At 39.6% G+C, this 20335-nt stretch overlaps 1 long non-coding RNA gene and 1 other non-coding gene across 2 annotated transcripts; both read left to right on the forward strand.

Annotated features, from left to right (window-relative positions):
- Positions 1-14121: 14121 nt before the first annotated feature.
- Positions 14122-14228, forward strand: LOC120087401 (small nucleolar RNA R71). Its single transcript, XR_005484539.1, has one exon. It is a non-coding gene; the product is annotated as a small nucleolar RNA R71 (small nucleolar RNA).
- Positions 14229-17129: 2901 nt separating this feature from the next.
- LOC120087020 (uncharacterized) lies at positions 17130-20074 on the forward strand. The gene is made up of 2 exons (XR_005484405.2): positions 17130-17886; positions 19832-20074. It is a non-coding gene; the product is annotated as an uncharacterized LOC120087020 (long non-coding RNA).
- The last annotated feature ends 261 nt before the right edge of the window (positions 20075-20335 follow it).

Below are 20335 nucleotides of genomic sequence, written 5' to 3' on the forward strand. Positions count from 1 at the left end.
AAATGTCTAAACATTTAAAAATTAAATTTAAATACACTTAATAATTATTTTAACATTGACATATGTCCTAAAGATCAGCAATATTAAATAATATCTAAAATCAAAATGGTCAAAATTTCAAAACTAATTTAAAGGTAGGAATTATAATCCAGCCTAATAATTCAAAAATTTTGAATCCAAAATTGAAGGAATATTAAATTGAAAACAATTATATAAAACAAAAAGAAGAACAAAAATTTCGTACGAAAGCGAAAAACTATCCCTAAACCGTGTTCATCTAATTACAGTGGGACCTTTTACCTCAACTATTCTGTCAGCAGAAGAAAGTATTAAACCTCATTGTTGGGTAAAAAACTAAAATCCACACATATAACTTTACAGTGTCAGAGAAGTATTAAATCAGTACCTGAGGTTAGTTAAGAAAGACAAGATAAGGAAATTTGAGGAGACAGAGAGATGCTCTGGAATTGATGATATTATTCTTTCAGCCAGTTTTGATTTATACAAGTGAGAGCCCTAAAATAATGAAGTAAAAAATAAAGAATAAAGGGATATTTGGGATTTACAAATGGCACAAAAGGAGAGGTGGTCCTTTAACCAATGAGAATCATTTCCTAATCAATTCTGTTAGGCAATTTCTCTATCCATTCAGCAGCTGATTGTATCCACCTTTAATGCCACGGTGGCTTTGTTGTTGCTGATATGGTCTTCATCATTCTTCTCCTTAACATCCCCCCTCAAACGAGACGGGAGTGCAACAACCCCGATGCTAGCTCTCAAAAGGAGCTAATTTTATAGCCTTAACTTCCTATATTTAGGTAATTTTTGGATTCTATTGTCTTATTTTGTAGGAGAATTAATCCCATGGAGCCGACACGTGGAAAAGACAAAGAATCAAGCCAAAAGAGTGGAAAAATTTAGAGTCCAAACGCACTAAATCAAGTTGAGTTGAAAAAGGGAGATTTTGCCCTGCGTCAGCGTCACAACGCTCATCCCAAGCCTTAGTCCAACGCTCATTCGACGCTGAAAGGTAGTAGCTCCAGGAATAAGGCAGCGTCGCAACACTGTCTAGAGCGTCGTGACGCGTCGGATTTGAATCATCGTCATCGTTACAACCCCCCTGACACTAGAAGACAGTAGTGCAATGTCGTAACGCTCCCCTAGAGCGTCGCAGCTTTGCAAACTTTTACGAAAGACCTAAGGCATGCGCGGCGCAACGCAGTGTTGCAACGCTTGACCCTAGCGTCGCGATGCTGCGAGGATCTTATAAATAGGGCCTCTAGGGTCAGCTTTGAGGAGCCACTACACAATCGAGATTAAGACTAAATAAAGGAGAATTTGAGAGTTTTTGTTCAGTTTTTTAGTAATTGAGTCAATTTGCTGAGGAATTATTGGTATAATTAGCCCCGATTCTTACTTTTTCTAATCATTTTAGTTTGAATTATGTCTTTTAGAGGCTAAATTATTTTCTTGGGATAGTTTATATGTCTTAATTGTTGAAGGTCATCTAGTTTATTTTATTCAATTGTTGTGAACCCGGGGATTTGTTTGATTTTTAATTGAATTTAATGAATTTTTCTGACAAATTGATTTGTTGAATTTCATGTTTACAAAATCTTTCTAGCCTATGCATTGTTGATCGATTAAGTTGCAAACATTAGGATCGCATGGTTGAGGTCTAGAATTTTTCTGGCCAAGTTCATGTGGGTTCTAATATAATCTTTCCCAAATAAATTATTCATCAAGATGTGACTTTCCGGCTTGTTGAATGTCTTGACGATTGAACCCTTTCTTAATGCTTTTCAGTTTTAACTTGGGCGTCGCTAGGAATGAAAAGTTTTAAACTGAATTAGGGCTGATTTAGATTTTTATCAAAAATTGGCTAATTGGGCTATTAGAATTTCTAATAGGTCGAGGGGTTTACATAATTGAAAAAAATAACTAGGACCTAAGGATAGAAAATAAAAAGTATACAAACTAATCCCAAGATTTTTCCCTAAATTTGACTCAAAACCTTTTTTTCTGCACTTGCTCTTGTTTCCTTTTGTTCAATTTCGCTTGTTAAAACCAAAATAATCAAAATCTTTCTTTTGGAATTCATAAATTATCTTAGATTGATTCAACAGTCTCCCTGTGGATTCGACTTCGATCTTACCACTTTACTACGTTTATGGTATAAGTCTTAGATCGGTAAAAATAAATTAAATTTTTGTTCGAATTTGGGGTTGAGTAACGACATCGATTCCCGAGTCTGAACACCCGAGTTTGTCCCGAATAGCAAAAACTGTGAATGTGTAAGTGTTTTTGTAAGACAATCGGCTATTTAATCAGAAAAAGGTACATATCGAACATCCAAGTTTCCTTTTAGAACTTGATCTCATACAAAGTGAACATCAATCTCAACATGCTTTGTTCTAGCATGAAAAATAGGGTTTATGGCCAGAGCACCTGCACTTAGATTGTCACACCAAAGGATTGGTTTTGCACGTTGCACAATACCGATTTCTCCATGTAGTTGTTGAAGCCAAATTATCTCAGCTGAGGTATGAGCAAGGGCCCTGTACTCAGATTCAGTACTTGATCGTGCACAACAGATTGCTTTTTGGAGGACCATGACACAAGACTGCTGCCAAGAAAAATACAGTATGCTGCTACGGACTTCCCGTCATCAATATTTGCAGCCCAATCAACATCAGAGAATGTTGAGATTGAAAGATCTGAGCTTGATTGAATGTATAGACCAAAATGCTTGGTGCCACTGATATATCGGAGGAATCATTTTATTGCTTGCCAGTGAGTATCAGTTGGGAATTTAAGGAATTGACTGAGCTGATTAACTATATACGTTATATCAGGTCTTGTGTTTGTTAGGTATTGAAGAGCACCAATCGTACTTTTATACATAAACGGATTTTCTAGAGGAGTGCCATCAGTGATAAAAAATTGTCGATTCATGACACTGCATGGGGGAGAAACCTTCAGATCAAGAAGGTCCAATTTAGTGAGAAGATCATCAACATATTTTCCTTAGTCAAGAAGGACACCATTGTCCAAATAGTGAATCTGAATGCCTAGGAAATAATGGAGAGAACAAAGATCTTTTAAGGCAAACCATTGTCCAACATCTTGACTAGTTTGCTCATCACAGAGGCATCATTACCAGTTAAGAGGACATCGTCAACATATACTAAAAGCAGCACAAGGGTGGAACCATTTTGAAGAACAAACAGAGAAGTATCAGATTGAGCATTGCGAAATCCCCATGATAGTAGCTCTTCTTTGAGAGTGGTATTCCATGCCCTTGGCGCTTGTTTCAACCCGAAGATGGCTTTATTCAGCTTACACACATGGCTAGGATGATGAGGATTAATATATCCTGGTGGTTGACTCATGTAAACATCTTCTTGAAGCGTGCCATTGAGAAAGGCATTGTTGAAATCGAGCTACCTCAACTTCCATCCTTAAGATACTACAAGAGTAATAACAATTCGAACAGTTGATGCTTTAACCACAGGACTGAATGTTTCGGAAAAATCAACTCATGGGGTTTTGGTGAAAACCTTTTGCAAAAAGTCGTGCTTTGTAACGTTGGATTGTACCATTGAGATTCCTTTTAATCTTGAACGCTGATTTGGTGCCAATGACATTAAGAGAAGATGAATAAGGAACAAGGCACTAGGTGTCATTCTTCATCAGGGTAGAATATTCAGCATCCATTGTTGCTTTCCACTGTGGTGTTTTGAGTGCATCAGCAACACGAGTTGGTTCTATGGTGGACCAATCTTTGGAAGGCTTAGTTAGAAGTATTCTTGGCTTGAAAATACATGTTTTCCCACGAGTCATCATAGGATGTGTAGGAAGAAGGAGAGGAGGCAACTGAGTAGTTGGGGTTGAAGATAATGGGATGGCCTCTATTTGTTTCTTCTTGCGTTGCGATCGTTCCTTCTTCTTTGTTTATTTTTGCTACGATCGCATTGCAGGCAGCTACGGATGCGTTGGCATCCTCTTCTTCACACTCTTCATTAGATTTTTCTTCTTTAATCAAATTCAGGTTATCGTCAGAATCTTGTAGATCTTCCTCATCTGGGAATTTCATGGCACGAATTATATTAAATTTGAGCTTCTATCTGTTTATGCTCAAAGTGATTTCTCCCTTGCGTACATCAATTTGAGCACGACCCATTGATAGGAAAGGTCGTCCCAAAATGATGGGCACATCTTTGTCGGCCTCATAATCTAGGATGATGAAGTCGGCTGGCAAAATAAATTTATCAATCGTGATTAGCACATCCTTCACCTTACCTTCTGGATAAACCAAAGATTTGTCAGCCAATTGAAGAGTCACTGATGTGGGCACAAGTTGCCCCACATTCAATTGTCAAAAGATTGACAGCGACATCAAATTTATGCTAGCCCTCAAGTCACATAGGGCTTTCCCAATATAGAGTCCTCCTATGGAGCAAGGAATAGTGAAGCTCCCAGGATCGTTTATCTTCGGTGGAATAATAGATTTTGAACTTTGCGTTAATGCCACCGTGGCAAATTTTCTAGCACCTCTCTTCTTAGTTACCATGTTCTTCAGAAACTTGGCATAGGTAGGCTCAATCGCTTCACTAAAAGGGATGTTAACATGTAGTTGCTTTAACATAGATAAGAAGCGTTGGTACTGTACCTCTTCGTTTTTCTTCTTTCTTAACCTCTGAGGGAAAGGTGGTAACTGGACTTTCACGGTTCCTATTTCATTTGACTTTGAGGTCGACACAACCTCAGGTCTCACTGCTTCATTCTCTCTTTCTTCTTCTTGCATTACCGCAATCTTGGGCTCAGTTACGATGAAAGTTGTTCTACTCTGATCCTTCTTTTCTCCCTCCACATTTTTTCCACTATGCAATGTCACAACCTGACATTGCTCCTTACCTGATCCCACTGGGTTGCGTGGAAGCTCGGTTGAACTTGGCAACGCCCCTTGTGGTTTTCTTTTTAGCTCATTCGCAATCTGGCCCATTTGCAATTCAAGGTTGCGGATTGACGTAGCCTGACTTTGAAGCACTGTCTTGTTTTTCTCTATATATTTCTTCAATAGACTCTCTAGAGAAGAAGATTGTGTTGGTTGTTGTGAGCTACTTGCTTGGTTGCTTTATTGACCGTTGTTGCGCTGGAAGAATCCTGGTGGCCCTTCTTTTTGCGCCACAGAGTGAAAATTTTGTTGTTGATTCTTCCAAGCAAAATTGGGGTGGTTTCTCCACCCGGGGTTGTTAGTGTTTGAAAAGGAATTATTCTTTACAAAATATACAGACTGTGGATTTTGCGGGCAATCTTCCATCGCATGCCCATCACCGCAAGTTTCACACCTTGCGGTGTTTTGACTTATTGCGTTGGGTGTTGGGTTGCTGATCGCCATTCCTTGAATCAAATTCATCATTGCGGTCATTTGGTTTTGTAATGAAACAATGGCACCGTTATTTGCATCGAAATCTTTAAGTCTCAATTTCTAGTCACTCTCCCTCCAGTCTTCATGGTTCTTGGAGATGCGGTCCAGAATAATCTTCGCCTCCTCGTAAGTTTTGTCAAGCAGGCCACCAACGGCTGCCGCATTGGCAGCAGTCTGCGAAGATGAATTCAAACAAGTGATAGAAAATTTTCATTTGAAGGCAGTCTGGTAGCCTATTATGCGGACAATCTCGGACCAACCTTTTAAACCTCGCCCAAGCATCGCTGAGCGATTCGTCCATATCTTGTTCAAAATTAGTAATAAGCGTTCTTCGTCTTGCGTTCTTGGTAGGTGGAAAATACTTTTTCATAAATTTCTCCACTACCTACTCCCAAAAAGTAATCTCTCTTGGTTCGAGCGAATAAGCCTATTTCCTAGCCTGATCACAAAGAGAAAATAGGAACAATGTTAGTCGAACTTCTTCAGTAGAGATGTTCGGGAACACAAAAGTATTGCAGATTTTAATAAAACTTCGGAGGTGGGCGTGCGGATCCTCGCCACGCCTTCCTCCGAATTAACCTGCAACCTGGATCATCTGCAGCATCACCGATTTCATCTCGAATCTGCTTCCGTCGAGGGCAGGCCTCATGATTTCCGGAGAGAACTCATAGAGGTTTGGCGATGCATAGTCCCTAATGGGCCTATTGCGATCGTTTGCCAACAGATTCGGATTCGCCATGACATTATTATCATTTGGTACTCCATCTCCAGGCTTCTCCGCCATCTTTTCTTTATCGGATTGTGGTTGTTGTTGGCGGTCTCGTAGTCTCCTTCGAAATGTTCTCTCAATCTCCGGGTCGTAGTTCGCCAGAGATTGAGAGTTCTGCAAAGAAATCACAAAAATTACCGTTAACAATTATTTTGTCGAAGTCCCCGACAACGGCGTAAAAAACTTGATGCGTTATTTTATTGAATGGAATTATGGATGATATGCATTGATGGATTGCGTTGTGCACTCAAGTTTCCCCAGTGGAATTTAAGTGTAAATTCCTCTTAGTTTTCTGGTAAGTCCAGGATCGAACACAGGGACTTGTGAAAATAGTTGCGTTGGTGATTTTTATGAAAACTTGCTGTAACCAGTTAAATGAATAAATCGTTGGGTTTGTTGTTTGCGTTGATGAAAATAAATAATGAATGCGGCAAAGTTTGAAAAGATTTGGTAAACGAGAAATACGATGAATATGCGGTGAACGGGTTGAGAAAAGTTTCGGCTAACACTCCCTAGAATGCGTCCATGCTTTGTGATCATGCAACATGCATACAATAGTAAACCACTTCTCAACGTGAATGCTACGGCTTCTAAGGCTAGAATGCATGCGATAAATATACGATAAGTCTACAGGGTTTACATATAAACCTCTATCTCTATTTATGCGATAACAACATGACATTCACACAAATATACGACCACATAATATCACTCCCATTCCTAGGATGCATGTGATGCAAGTTGACAAACAGAGCTTATCTCAAAGTCCCTATCTCTTGTTTATGCAAACCTAATCTTGCCCTTTCAAGTTCAGATTCTAACCTAGCTCTCTCGAGTCATTAGGTTCTTTCTTTAGATTCTCTCTCGCATAACTCTAAAGGGTATTTTGCACAACATACAACAAGACAATCGCAAGCGATGAACTTCCTAGGTCATGTTAGCTTAGTTCTTCTCAACCCAGTTAACTAGTTTAGCTACTCATGCGTATTAAGAGAGTGAACAGATGTAGAAATAAAACTTCCATTGAATAGATATGAGATGAAGTACAAAATAACAAAGCAAGTACAGTAAAGAGTCTGGTAGCAATTTCTTGCTGCCAGGTGTTTACATTATTTCTACTCGTGCTCTAAAGATAATCTCGCTCTCGCGAGAGTCGGCCCGCTCTCTGCTCTTACGCCCCAAGGTTCTCTCTCGAGTTGCCTTGGGTGATCTCCGGCGTCACCACTCTTCTCGTGCTTCGCCGTAAAATGGAAAAGAAAACTATGAACAGAGCAATGATGAATTCGTTAACTGATCAACCCCTTTTCTGAATATTGCACTTGGTATTTATAGGGCATCAAAGGTGAAAGGCGGCTTCTCTCTCCCGGTTGTACAGATGGGATAGCTTTAATTTCTGATTGACGAGCCGGATGATTGTTATCGATAAAGTTGAATGTACTTTGTGACCGTTATCGGCTGTCTACTTAATTTGGATCCGACTGTCATCAGCTTTCTATCCCATTGCTCTTAATTATCCTATCACCTGGATGTGCCCACCTTGTTGCGCTGACCAAGTTGCGATGATTCTTCTTGGACGAATGTTTGCGAGCACGATCAACGCAAAGTCTTGCGGTGAAGTTGTGCTCGACCAATATATTCCTATGATCGCAATCTTTGCATTGCGTTAATGCATATTCTACACAAAAATGTAAAGATCAACTACTCTAATGCGTTGGACGCATGCGACCGCAATATTATAGAATTTATGCTTAATGGACGCAATTTAACATATTTCATCAACACAATCCAACATTGTTTAAGAACTTAGCACTATGATAACGTGCATTTCTGCTCGTTATCACACCTCCAAATTTAAACAATGCTTGTCCTCAAGCATAAGCTAAAGATTTCTTTAGCAAGTTAACTGCAAAGTTTTCTTCCCTAGATTTCTCAAGAATACTTCATTCAAATCCTATATACTAGAATTTTCTTAAGTCTTATTCAAGTCTCTTCTTAAAATATTTCTAAGACTTAGGGATTGCAAACTTAACTTTCAAAAGAACTTTACTAAATTCCGGAACATCGCATGATTTATTTTAAAAGAAAATTTTCTTCCGGGGTGTTAAATGATTTTATCTTTGCACAAAAAATTTCTTCATTGCTATTTTTTTTTTTTTCTGACCTTGAGTTGATCCGAGTGCCTTGCCTTCGTTTTGGCTAGCCCCCACGTGTGTCATGCGAACATCCAACTACGAGCAATGCACTCTTTCTTAGACTAAACTCATACCGATTTGGCAGTGGAATTGTGGTCATTGATTTATGCATTGATCCTGGTGACTTACTTTCGTTTTGGCCTGCCCCCACGTGTGTCATGCGGCCATCCAACTATGGGTAAGTGTCTTTCACAACTTAACTCTTATCAACAAGGGTTTCCCATTGCATTGACAATGGAGTTGTTATTCTTAAATTTTTTTTTTTTTTTTTTGTAGAAGATAGCAAGGTCGAAAATAAATACCTCATCCCCAAATTTAAAATGCAGCAATGTCCTTATTGTCAAAAGAAGTTAAAATAGGTCATGCGACGGTCATAGAATGCTTGTAAAGAGAGTTTGAAAGAAAGCTAGCAAACCCCTAACTTCTAGAAATATTTCATGAGGCGACTATTTTAAGACTAATTTGACTCTAGTGTATACGAAAGATAGAAGTATATTTATCATCATTGAAATCATACTTGGATAAGAAACAGAATGCGGTAACTCACTAAATTTATCTGTGTCAAATGATTGCTGTGATTAAAGAGGATGTGGTGATAAAATTTTGAAAACTAAAATGCAATGTGATAGCGCAAAATTGGAAATAGAGCTAAGAAGAGTACAACCCCAAATTTTGCGCTGTCGCCCGCATTGTATTGACACATCCATCTTTACGGCAATCACTCTTCGTTGGGTTGCGGCGATGTAATAAGATAAATGTTGCTTCGCATAACATTTTCGCAATCCAACACCTCGACCGTTGTAAGAAAAACAAAGAGAGGGTCAAATTATTTTAAACAAAATAAAAATCATTATTGCAATTTTTTTTTTTTTTGTAAAAACGATAGTGACAGTAAAGTAAAGATAAATCAGAATTGAAAAGATAGTGAAAATTTCGAGTAGTGGAGAAAATAGTTGAAGACTTGAGGTTTCCCAAAACTTGTGTCCCAGATAAGTTGTGATCATTTGATAACGCAGGGACCACCTACTTCCTTCTTCATTCAAAGTCTCTTAGTTCCATGGAGTCAACTTGGCGATGCCAGTCTTCTCCATGGTATGCCTTTACTCGCTGCTCATTGACTTTGAATATGTTGGTTCCGTCATCATTTGATAATTCCACTGCACCATGCGGAAGTACTTGTCGAATTATGAACGGTCCAGACCAACGTGACTTTAGCTTTCCTGGGAAGAGTCGCAGACGTGAATTGAAAAGCAAGACTTTTTGCCCGATTTTGAGGTTCTTACTGTATATGCATTGATCATGCCAATGCTTGGTGTGCTCTTTGTAAATCTTTGCATTTTCATATGCATTATTTCTCCATTCTTCTAGCTCGACCAGTTTCATTTTTCGCGCTTTCCCTGCCTTTTTCAAATCAAAATTCAGCTTTTTTACCGCCCACAATGCCTTATATTCCAGCTCCAAAGGCAAGTGACACGCCTTACCAAATACCAGCGCATAGAGGGACATACCAATGGGTGTTTTAAATGCGGTCCGGTATGCCCACAACGCCTCGTCAAGCTTTGTTGCTCAGTCTTTTCGTGAAGGCTTTACTACCTTTTCAAGTATCAATTTAATTTCTCGATTGGACACTTCAGCTTGGCCATTTGTTTGCAGATGATATATGGTGGCCACTTTATGGAGGATATTGTACTTGCACAGCAACTCCTTGATATTGTGATTGACAAAGTTGATCCTTCATCACTTATGATGGCACGGGGAGTGCCAAAATGAGTGAAAATATTTTTTTTCCAGGAACTAGGAGACTATTGCCGCATCACTTGCTACGCATGTAATTGCCTCTACCCACTTGGAGAGATAGTCGATGGCTAATAAAATGTAATGCGTACCGTTTGAAGGAGGGAATGGTCCTATGAAATCAATCCCCCATACGTAAAATAGTTCCAACTCCAAGATATTATTCATTGGCATTGCGTACTTCCATGAAATGTTGCCTGTGCGTTGACACTGATCACATTTCATTGCGTAGTCGGCAGCATCCTTAAACAATGAAGGCCAAAAGAATCCACTTTGCAAAATTTTGGCTGCAGTACGTTGCCCTCCAAAGTGCCCTTCATATGGCGAATCGTGGCACTGTGACAATATGTATTGTTGAGCAGCATCTAGTATGCATAATCGAATGATTTGGTCTGCACCTCTTTTATACAGATTCGGCTCATCCCAAGAATAGTGTCTACATTCATTCTTGAGCTTCTTTCATTGATGGTAAGTGTAATCTTCAGGGAATTGTTCACAAACCAAGTAATTAACGATGTCCACATACCAGGGCAATTCTTCTATGTGGAATAGCTGCTCATCCGGAAACACAACACTCACCTCAGATTCATTGTGGTCAACCTCGGGATTTTCCAATCTGGACAAATGATCCGCAACTTGATTCTCTGTGATCAATTATTTCAATATCAAATTCTTGAAGGAGGAAAACCCATCTGATCAACCTCGACTTTGCGTCCTTCTTTGTCATCAAATATTTGATTTTCGAGTGATCAGTGTGAACGAGTACCTTGGTTCCCGATATGCCCGAAATTTTTCCAACGCAAAAATCACAGCCAGGAGTTCTTTTTCAGTGGTGGTATAATTGATTTGAGCGGGGTTTAGAGTTTTACTCGCATATGCAATGGGGTGCAAAATAGTTTTCTTCTTTTGTGCAAATGCGGCTCCCATCGCATACCCGCTTGCGTCGCACATGATTTCGAACGGCAGTGTCTAATCCGGCGTAATCAAGACAGGCGCAGTAATCAGTGCATCTTTTAAAACTCGGAATGTGTTGAGGCAATTGTTGTCAAATTCAAACTTTCTGTCCGCCTCTAACAACGCACTCAATGGTCATGCAATCTTAGAAAAGTTTTTAACAAATCGTCTATAGAATCTAGCATGCCCCAAGAAGCTTCGCACAGCCTTCACACTAGTTGAAGGTGGAAGCTTTTCAATTGTGTCGATCTTTGCTTTGTCCACCTCCAACCTTTCTCGGGAGACCTTGTGTCCCAACACTATACCTTCTTTTACCATAAAGTGAAATTTTTCCCAGTTGAGCACCAAGTTCGTTTCTTCACATCTTTTCAGAATTTTCTCCAAATTGGCTAGGCAGACTTCATAAGTGTTCCCATAAACGGAGAAGTCATCCATAAATATTTTCACTGAGTCTTCAAGAAAGTTTGAAAAGATCGCCATCATGCACCTCTGGAACGTGCTCGGTGCATTGCAGAGGCCAAACGACATGCGGCGAAAAGAAAATGTCCCATATGGGCAAGTGAATGTGGCCTTGTCTTGGTCTTCAGAAGCTATCATGATTTGATTGTACCCAGCATATCCATCCAAGAAGCAATAAAAATCATTCCCTGTTAGTCTGTCTATCATTTGATGAATGAATGGCAGAGAGAAGTGATCTTTCTTTGTGGCTGCATTCAATTTGTAGTAGTCCATACATATGCACCATCCAATGATGGTTCTTTGCGGTATTAATTCATTGTTCTCATTGGGGACTACCGTCATTCCGCCTTTCTTCGGCACACATTGCATGGGGCTGACCCACGTGCGGTCTGCAATGGGATAGATAATGCCCACATCTAGCCACTTGATAATCTCCTTTTTTATGACCTCCTTCATCGCAGGGTTAAATCTGCGTTGATTTTCAATAGTTGCTTTGTGGTCGTCCTCAAGACGAATGTGGTGCATGCAGTACGCGGGGCTAATTCCTCTGATGTCAGCGAGTGTCCAGCCAATTGCTCGCTCATGTTTCTTGAGAATGCTTATCAACGCATTCTCTTGATCTGCGTTGAGCGCAGAGGAAATTATCACTGGCAACTTCTCATTCTGCCCCAGAAATGCGTACTTCAAATGTATTGGTAGGGTCTACAGTTTAAGTGTTGGTGGTTCCACGAGGGAATGTTGCATTGTTTTTCTTTCTTCTTTTAGTTCTTCTTCTTGAGTTGTGATCGTTCCTTCTTCTTTGTTTGTTTCTACTACGATCGCATTGCAGGCAGCTACGGATGCATTGGCATCCTCTTCTTCACACTCTTCATCAGACTTTTCTTCTTCAATCAAATTCAGGTCATCGTCAGAATCTTGTAGATCTTCCTCATACGGGAATTTCATAGAACGAATTATATTAAATTTGAGCTTCTGTCTGTTTATGCTCAAAATGATTTCTCCCTTGTGCACATCAATTTGAGCACGACCCGTTGATAGGAAAGGTCGCCTCAAAATGATGGGCACATCTTTGTCGGCCTCATAATCTAGGATGATGAAGTCGGCTGGCAAAATAAATTTATCAATCATGATCAGCATATCCTTCACCTTACTTTCTGGATGAACCAAAGATCTGTCAGCCAATTGGAGAGTCACTGATGTGGGCACAAGTTGCCCCACATTCAATTGTCGAAAGATTGACAGCGACATTAAATTTATGCTAGCCCCCAAGTCACACAAGGCTTGCCCAATATAGAGTCCTCCTATGGAGCAAGGAATAGTGAAGCTCCCAGGATCACTTATCTTCGGTGGAATAATAGATTTCGAACTTTGCGTTAATGCCACCGTGGCAAATTTTCCAACGCCTCTCTTCTTAGTTACCATGTCCTTCAGAAACTTGGCATAGGCAGGCTCAATCGCTTCATTAAAAGGGATGTTAACATGTAGTTGCTTTAACATAGATAAGAAGCGTTGTTATTGTACCTCTTCGTTTTTCTTCTTTTTTAACCTCTGAGGGAAAGGTGGTAACTGGACTTTCACGGTTCCTATTTCATTTGACTTTGAGGTCGACGCAACCTCTGGTTCCACTGCTTCATTCTCTCTTTCTTTTTCTTGCATTACTGCAATCTTGGGCTCAGTTGCGATGAAAGTTATTCTACTCTAATCCTTCTTTTCTCCCTCCACAGTTTTTCCACTGTGCAATGTCACAACCTGACATTCCTCCTTACCTGATCCCCCTGGGTTGCGTGGAAGCTCGATTGACTTGGCAACGCCCCTTGTGGTCTGCTTTTTAGCTCATTCGCAATCTGGCCCATTTGCAATTCAAGGTTGCGGATGGACGTAGCCTGACTTTGAAGCACTGTCTCATTTTTCTCTATATATTGCTTCAATAGGCTCTCTAGAGAAAAAGATTGCGTTGGTTGTTGTGAGCTACTTGCTTGATTGCTCTGTTGACCGTTGTTGCGCTGGAAGAATCCTGGTGGCCCTTCTTTTTGCGCCACAGATTGAAAATTTTGTTGTTGATTCTTCCAAGAAAAATTAGGGTGGTTTCTCCACCCGGGGTTGTAAGTGTTTGAAAAAGGATTATTCTTTACAAAATATACAGACTGTTGATTTTGTGGGCAATCTTCCATCGCATGCCCATCACCGCAAGTTGCAGACCTTGCGGTGTTTTGACTTATTGCATTAATTTGCCCACTTTGCGGCGTTGGGTTGCTGATCGCCATTCCTTGAATCAAATTCATCATTGCAGTCATTTGGTTTTGTAACGAAACAATGGCACCTTATTTGCGTCGGAATCTTTAAGTCTCAATCTCTAGTCACTCTCCCTCCAGTCTTCATGGTTCTTGGAGATGCGGTCCAAAATATTCTTCGCCTCCTCGTAAGTTTTGTCAAGCAGACCACCAACGGCTACCGCATTGGCAGCGGTCTGCGAAACAGGATTTAAACCGTGATAGAAAATTTCTATTTGAAGGCAGTCTGATAGCCCATTATGCGGACAATCTCGAACCAACCTTTTAAACCTCGCCCAAGCATCACTGAGCGATTCGTCCATATCTTGTTCAAAATTAGTAATAAGCTTTCTTCGTCTTGCGTTCTCGGTAGGCTGAAAATACTTTTTCATGAATTTCTCCACTACCTTCTCCCAAGAAGTAATCTCTCCTAGTTCGAGCGAATAAGCCTATTTCCTAGCCTGATCACAAAGAGAAAATAGGAACAATGTTAGTCGAACTTCTTCAGTAGAGATGTTCGGGAACACAAAAGTATTGCAGATTTTAATAAAACTTCGAAGGTGGGCGTGCGGATCCTCGCCACGCCTTCCTCCAAATTGACCTGCAGTCTGGATTATCCGCAGTATCACCGATTTCATCTCGAATCTTCTTCTGTCGAAGGCAGGTCTCATGATTCCCGGAGAGAAATCATAGAGGTTTGGCGATGCATAGTCCCTAATGGGCCTATAGCGATCATTTTCCAACAAAATCGGATTCGCCATGACATTATATATTTGGTACTCCATCTCCAGGTTTCTCCACCATCTCTTCTTTATCGAATTGTGGTTGTTGTTAGCAGTCTCGTAGTCTCCTTCGAAATGTTCTCTCAATCTCCGAGTCATTGTTCGCCAAAGATTGAGAGTTCTGCAAAGAAATCACAAAAATTACCATTAACAACTATTTTGCCGAAGTCCCCGACAACGGTGCAAAAAACTTGATGCGTTATTTTATTGAATGGACACCGACCTTTCCCTCCAAACTCCTCATGAAGTAGTAGCCTGTTTTTAGGCATGCCCTACTAACCTGCTTGTACTTTGGAACTTCTGCGGAGGTCCCGTAGCTTTCTGCTTAACTTGTTCGAGGGTCGATTTCTCTGTCAGGGACTTCAGGAACTCTATCCTTGAAGGACAACCCATGCGTGCTGTCACTCGGAAGGCTGCGTTGTAGGTGGGAGGCTCTAGGGCTTGCACAATGCCTCGGACCCCGTCTCAGAGTCCTTGCACAAACCTTTCAACCCTATTTGCTTCGGTAGACACTAGATCAAAGGAGAAGCAAGACAATTTGTCAAACTCCTCTTCATACTCTTCCACTGTCATGGTCCTCTGCTTCAAGTTCATGAACTCAGCCTACTTGTTGTACCTCAAATGAGCAAAGAAGTACTTCTCATAAAACCATTCCTTGAACTAATCCCATGTGGCTTGGCCTCCACCGAGTTCTATCATTCTCTCAGCCGAGCGCCACCAGCGCTTGGCATTGTCGATGAGAACGAAAGCGACACACTGCAGCTTCTGCTCCTCTGGACACCTCATGTACTGAAAAATCTCTGGACAACCACAATTCTGCATTTGTGGGGTCTTTTAGAGACCCGTTAAACGTCGGGGGATCATACTTCTTAAAATCTCACAGGTATCCAACTTCCAAAGAAGGGTCTGCCACGGTTCGACTCATGGCCCTATCTTGATTCTGAACTGGTGGAAACGGGACTGGCGAGGATGGTGCCTGCTGTGACTGTACGTGCTGGGCTATCTGCTCGGCCATAATGCCCCTCAGCTGTCCCACCACGGCCTGCGTGACGACATTCCCAATAGCTGCAGCCATAGCCGTATATTCTATAGGAATTTCTGAGGACGACGATCCTGGCGGGGGCACAGTCGAAGCTCGAGACCCACTTATTGGTCTAACCCTATACCAAGTTGACTCAGAGGGGTCACGAGGTGGTGGGTCCCACACCTCTTGGCTCTGCACCTCGGGTTCTTGCAGGTCGGGGTCCCGCTCCCCAACTAATTTCCTGCCTCAACTGCCCCTTCCTCTAGTTCGTGGCGCCATACCTAGTGACCACACGCAAGGTAAATCATCAAATGACTGCACAAAAAGTAGGATTTCATATATAAATATATTTCCCTAAAGATTTTAAAACAACATACTTGGCGATGACGAAAGATCCATTTGTGGCCATAAGGAATAGATTAGACTCGCGATGTTAGTCAGTCTACAGAACCTAAAACTTAGGCTCTGATACCAACTATAACGACCCTAGTTTCCTACTTAATACTAAGATGCTACTTCATGCATGCATAGGCTCAACCGTACATTTTCTTTTAAACCATCAAATAAAAAAGCCAAATTTTATTTAATAATGCTCAAATGAGCAAAGATAAGAAAACATAATTAAATAAAAATAAATAAAATAAAAATTTACAATTCGGGGTACCCCTAAACCCAACTTTAAAATGAAGACAATTAAATAGTCAAATAATAAAATTAATAAATTTTGCATGAGAGTGTAAAATGCCTAACTCCTAAACTAGATTTCAAAACATGATACTAAGTGCAGAAGCAGTAAATCATCCTAATGGCCAGGTCACGGATCTCTCTTGTCATGCGGTAGTTTGTCATTACCCTTAACTGAAAAATAGGGAAAGAAAATGGTGAGTATAAAAATATACTCAGTAAGCAGCCCACTACTGGGCCCACTCAGTGATCTGTTAGTCTTTCCATTGGACCAAAATGCCCAAGAACATCATAGGCATAGGCATAAGGGGCGAACCCGAAGGCACGCTTTCATAAATAGTGACACAAAGGTCACAGGCATAAACACAAGTGGTGATCCCAAAAAAGACACCGTACATAAGCATAAGGTGTGGCCCGAAGGCTCACACATGCGATGTGCATAGCTCAATGGTAATAGTAACAGCCACTGAAGTCTCATATGGAGATAAGCATACAATCAAGAATCCTGAAATTAACAGTCATTAAAATCTCAGACATAAGCATGTAATCAAGGCCATGAATCAGCATCAAACTTTAACACCGCTTGGGGGGGGGGGGGGGGGGGGGGGAGGGGGGTTTGCAATTTTGGAAAAAGGAAGAAGAAGAGAAAAGAATTTCTTTTTTCCTTTTTTTTCCTCTCTGGCGCAATTCTGGAAAAAGGAAGAAGAAGAGAAAAGAATTTCTTTTTTCCTTTTTTTTTCTCTCTGGCACGCAACCCAAGGTCCCCCAAAACACCTTTATAACCCTAATTCCCTTTTCTTTTTCCTAAATTAACCACCAACTTTTTTTTTCTTCTTTCTCTTTTTTTTTTAAAAAAAAAACTTTGGGGCGTCACATTATGACTGAAACCAACTGAAGTTTTTTTGCACAGCCTGAGGTCTAGATATTTCTCAAATAGAAGTAATTCTGTTCAAATAGATTTTTTTTTAACAGGAGTCTCACTAGTGTCGATATTCACGGCTCCTGCAACATTCGATTCTTCTCCCATGGAGGTCTGAAGATATATCGGTGGACATGTCTTTTGGCCGGTCAGGTAACCTTCAAGTCTATAGCTCCTTAGAATAGGCAGGGCAAGATTTTTCCACAACAAAAAATTGCTCTGGTCCAATTTTATGAAAGTAATCTAATTAAGGAGCTGGTTTAAAGGAGGGCTACTGAAAATGTTACTACTAGGATTCAGGGGGAGTTGCTATTGAATTTGTGTTGGCCATAGTTGCTCTGATACCAAGTTAAGAAGGACAAAATAAGAAAATTTGAGGAGACAAAGAGATGCTCTGGAATGGGAAAGGTGATCCTTAGCCAATCAGAATCATTTCCTAACCAATTCTGTTAAGCAATTTCTCTATTCATTCAACAGCTGATTGTATCACATTTAATACCACGGTGGCTTTGTTGTTGCTGACATGGTCTTCATCATTCTTCTCCTTAACAAGGTTGTCAAAAAGGAAACCTGCACTGGAGTGCCAACATTATACAATGGTTATAAAGGTGAGCTGTTGTTCCCTGTTACTGCAGGCACCGAAGCACACACTTGTTCCATAAAATGAGAAATCAAAAGAAATATAGATATAGATATGGTTTGATAAACGAGTTTAAATGTGAAATTATTAAAGCTTTTTACTTTTTCTTTTTATTTTATTATTATTTTTTTGGGGGGAGGGGCGTTGATTTTTGGAGGTACGATGTATATTAGCTCCAGTTTTTCTTCCCAAGCGAGCTATTAGTCTAAACCGTGACCCACAATTCCGATAATATAAATAGTTAAGATTCTTCATTGCCCACCTCTGGTTACGATTATTACCTGTTTGATGCAGACAGTAAGTTGCAAAGACAACTTGGTAACATGTTAGGATTAAGTACTTCAAACCAAGTTGAAAAAGACGTATTTTCAAAGATAGGGTCATCCAGAAATAGTCGCAAGTATAATCTTGGTTTACTCTGCTCTGATGCAAAAGTTTGACTACAGAAGGGGAAGAAGCCTAAGGGAGGCCAAGGGAGATTTTTCATGGCAGGACTAAGACAACCTCTCTAGAATAGTTTACAGTATGTTTGTGCACGTGTTCTGAGTTAACACTTGGCCACTGGAGGGAAGAACGATTATAGTTTGTGTTCTTTATCGATATGGAATATAAATGGGTCGAATTTCTGCATTTGGTAGACGAAGTTTAACTTTTTTTTCAACTAGTTATATATGTTGTATAATCTGCTCACCTGTTCTGTGCATTTGGTTGACATATCCAAACATCTGTTCATTGGGGCATTCTCTAGAAACTAAGATTGTTAAAAATATCATGTGAAAAGGTTGGTGACACTAGAAACAGGTGGTTGTCGTAAACAAATGAAGTATTTATTGCTGTTCTAAGATCCGAAAAGAGATGATGGTTGGTGACGATACCATACTTGCATGTAAAGAGAATGATATATTAAGTAGAAGCATCAAACAATTTCCATTTTCTTTGGATACACGAATGACCCGTTTAGGTTCAAAACCTCAACTTTTAGCATAATATAGTAGTTTTAGGAATAGAGAGAATCAACACCCTCAAATCATTCTCAGATGTCTCGAGAGGCATCTTTGTTTATCATCGATATCAAGGGTAATTTCCAATTTAATTCTTTCTAGGGGCAATTTATTTTGATTAATTTCAAATAAAATTGAGGAATAAGATTTTACGACCTAACCATTCATTAAAAAATAGAAACGGAGAACATTGACATTATCGATTATGAAATTAACCATAATATATAAAACTCTAGGATATTTTTTTCATTAAACAAATAGGCTTATATCCATCAATCATTAACATTATCGATTATGAAATTAACCATTGTTGAACCTAGTTCAATTCTTTTCGGGATGTGCTTTAAATCAGCTATTGATGACTTTCTTGTTTGAACACTTAGGTTCGTTTGAATTAAGGTTTTATAGATGCTTGTGAATAATAAGATTGTTGGGAATAAAAGATTGTTGTGTTTGGTTGATGAGAATGTTAGCAGGATTTGAAGGTAACGAGTTATGTTTGTATTTGTTTTACAAAATTAATTCTGGTAACTGAAAAATACTGTATTTTCTTTGCCTTTCATTTAGAGCAATTTTTTTATATATATATATTTTGTTAGATTTGATGTCGTCTGTGAGTGTTTTTCAAGAACTGAGTAAGAAAACAAGATTTGGAAGTCAAAAGAGTCAAATCCAGCCAAACCTACAAAAATTGGGGTGAAAAAATGTAAAGAAACCCAAATCAGTATGGCGCCACGACGGTTCTAAGCATTGCATGTGGCACCATTTATAAGCATCCCTTGAGAGAACTTTGACGCCAAGTTTCCAAATTTGAAAATTTCTGCATTTTAGGAGAACTTTTTCTATAAGATATGAGGATGCCCAACCAACTAAGACACGAAATTTTAGAGCCTAAAGTGAGTTTTGCTGCAGAAAGGAGTTAAGAGTGAAGGAAATTCATTGGAGGCTGCTTCTGATCCTGAGTGCAAATCAATGCTTGATCAACTGTGTGCAACAACGAGGAATCACTTCGATGACGTGCCATTTTCTTTACCGTTTATGTTTGTCAAATTGTATGAGAATATGTATTTGACAACTATGAATAGCTAGACTCATTTGTTATAGGGTGTTGACGAATTTATTCATGGATTTTTTTAATGCATAGTACTTTATGGATACTAGTCTATTACCACATGCATTGTATGTGAATATTTTTTAATTTTTAAATAACATAAGGTTAGAGTGCATGCCAAATATTGTGGAGTAAGCTTCACCTTAATGATTTTTATAAAATACAACTAAGTACTATTATTTGCAGTTGAGTTAAAAATTAATTCTAATATGTTCTTATATCTCTTTTTTTTTCTTTTTTTGTTTTTTGTTTCTGTTTTTGTTTTTGTTTTTGTTTTTGTTTTGGCTTACTTTAAATTTCTATCA

The sequence above is a fragment of the Benincasa hispida genome, chromosome 9 (genome assembly GCF_027475165.1).
Source record: "Benincasa hispida cultivar pf3 chromosome 9, pf3_genome.v1.1, whole genome shotgun sequence".
NCBI classification, from domain to species: domain Eukaryota; kingdom Viridiplantae; phylum Streptophyta; class Magnoliopsida; order Cucurbitales; family Cucurbitaceae; genus Benincasa; species Benincasa hispida.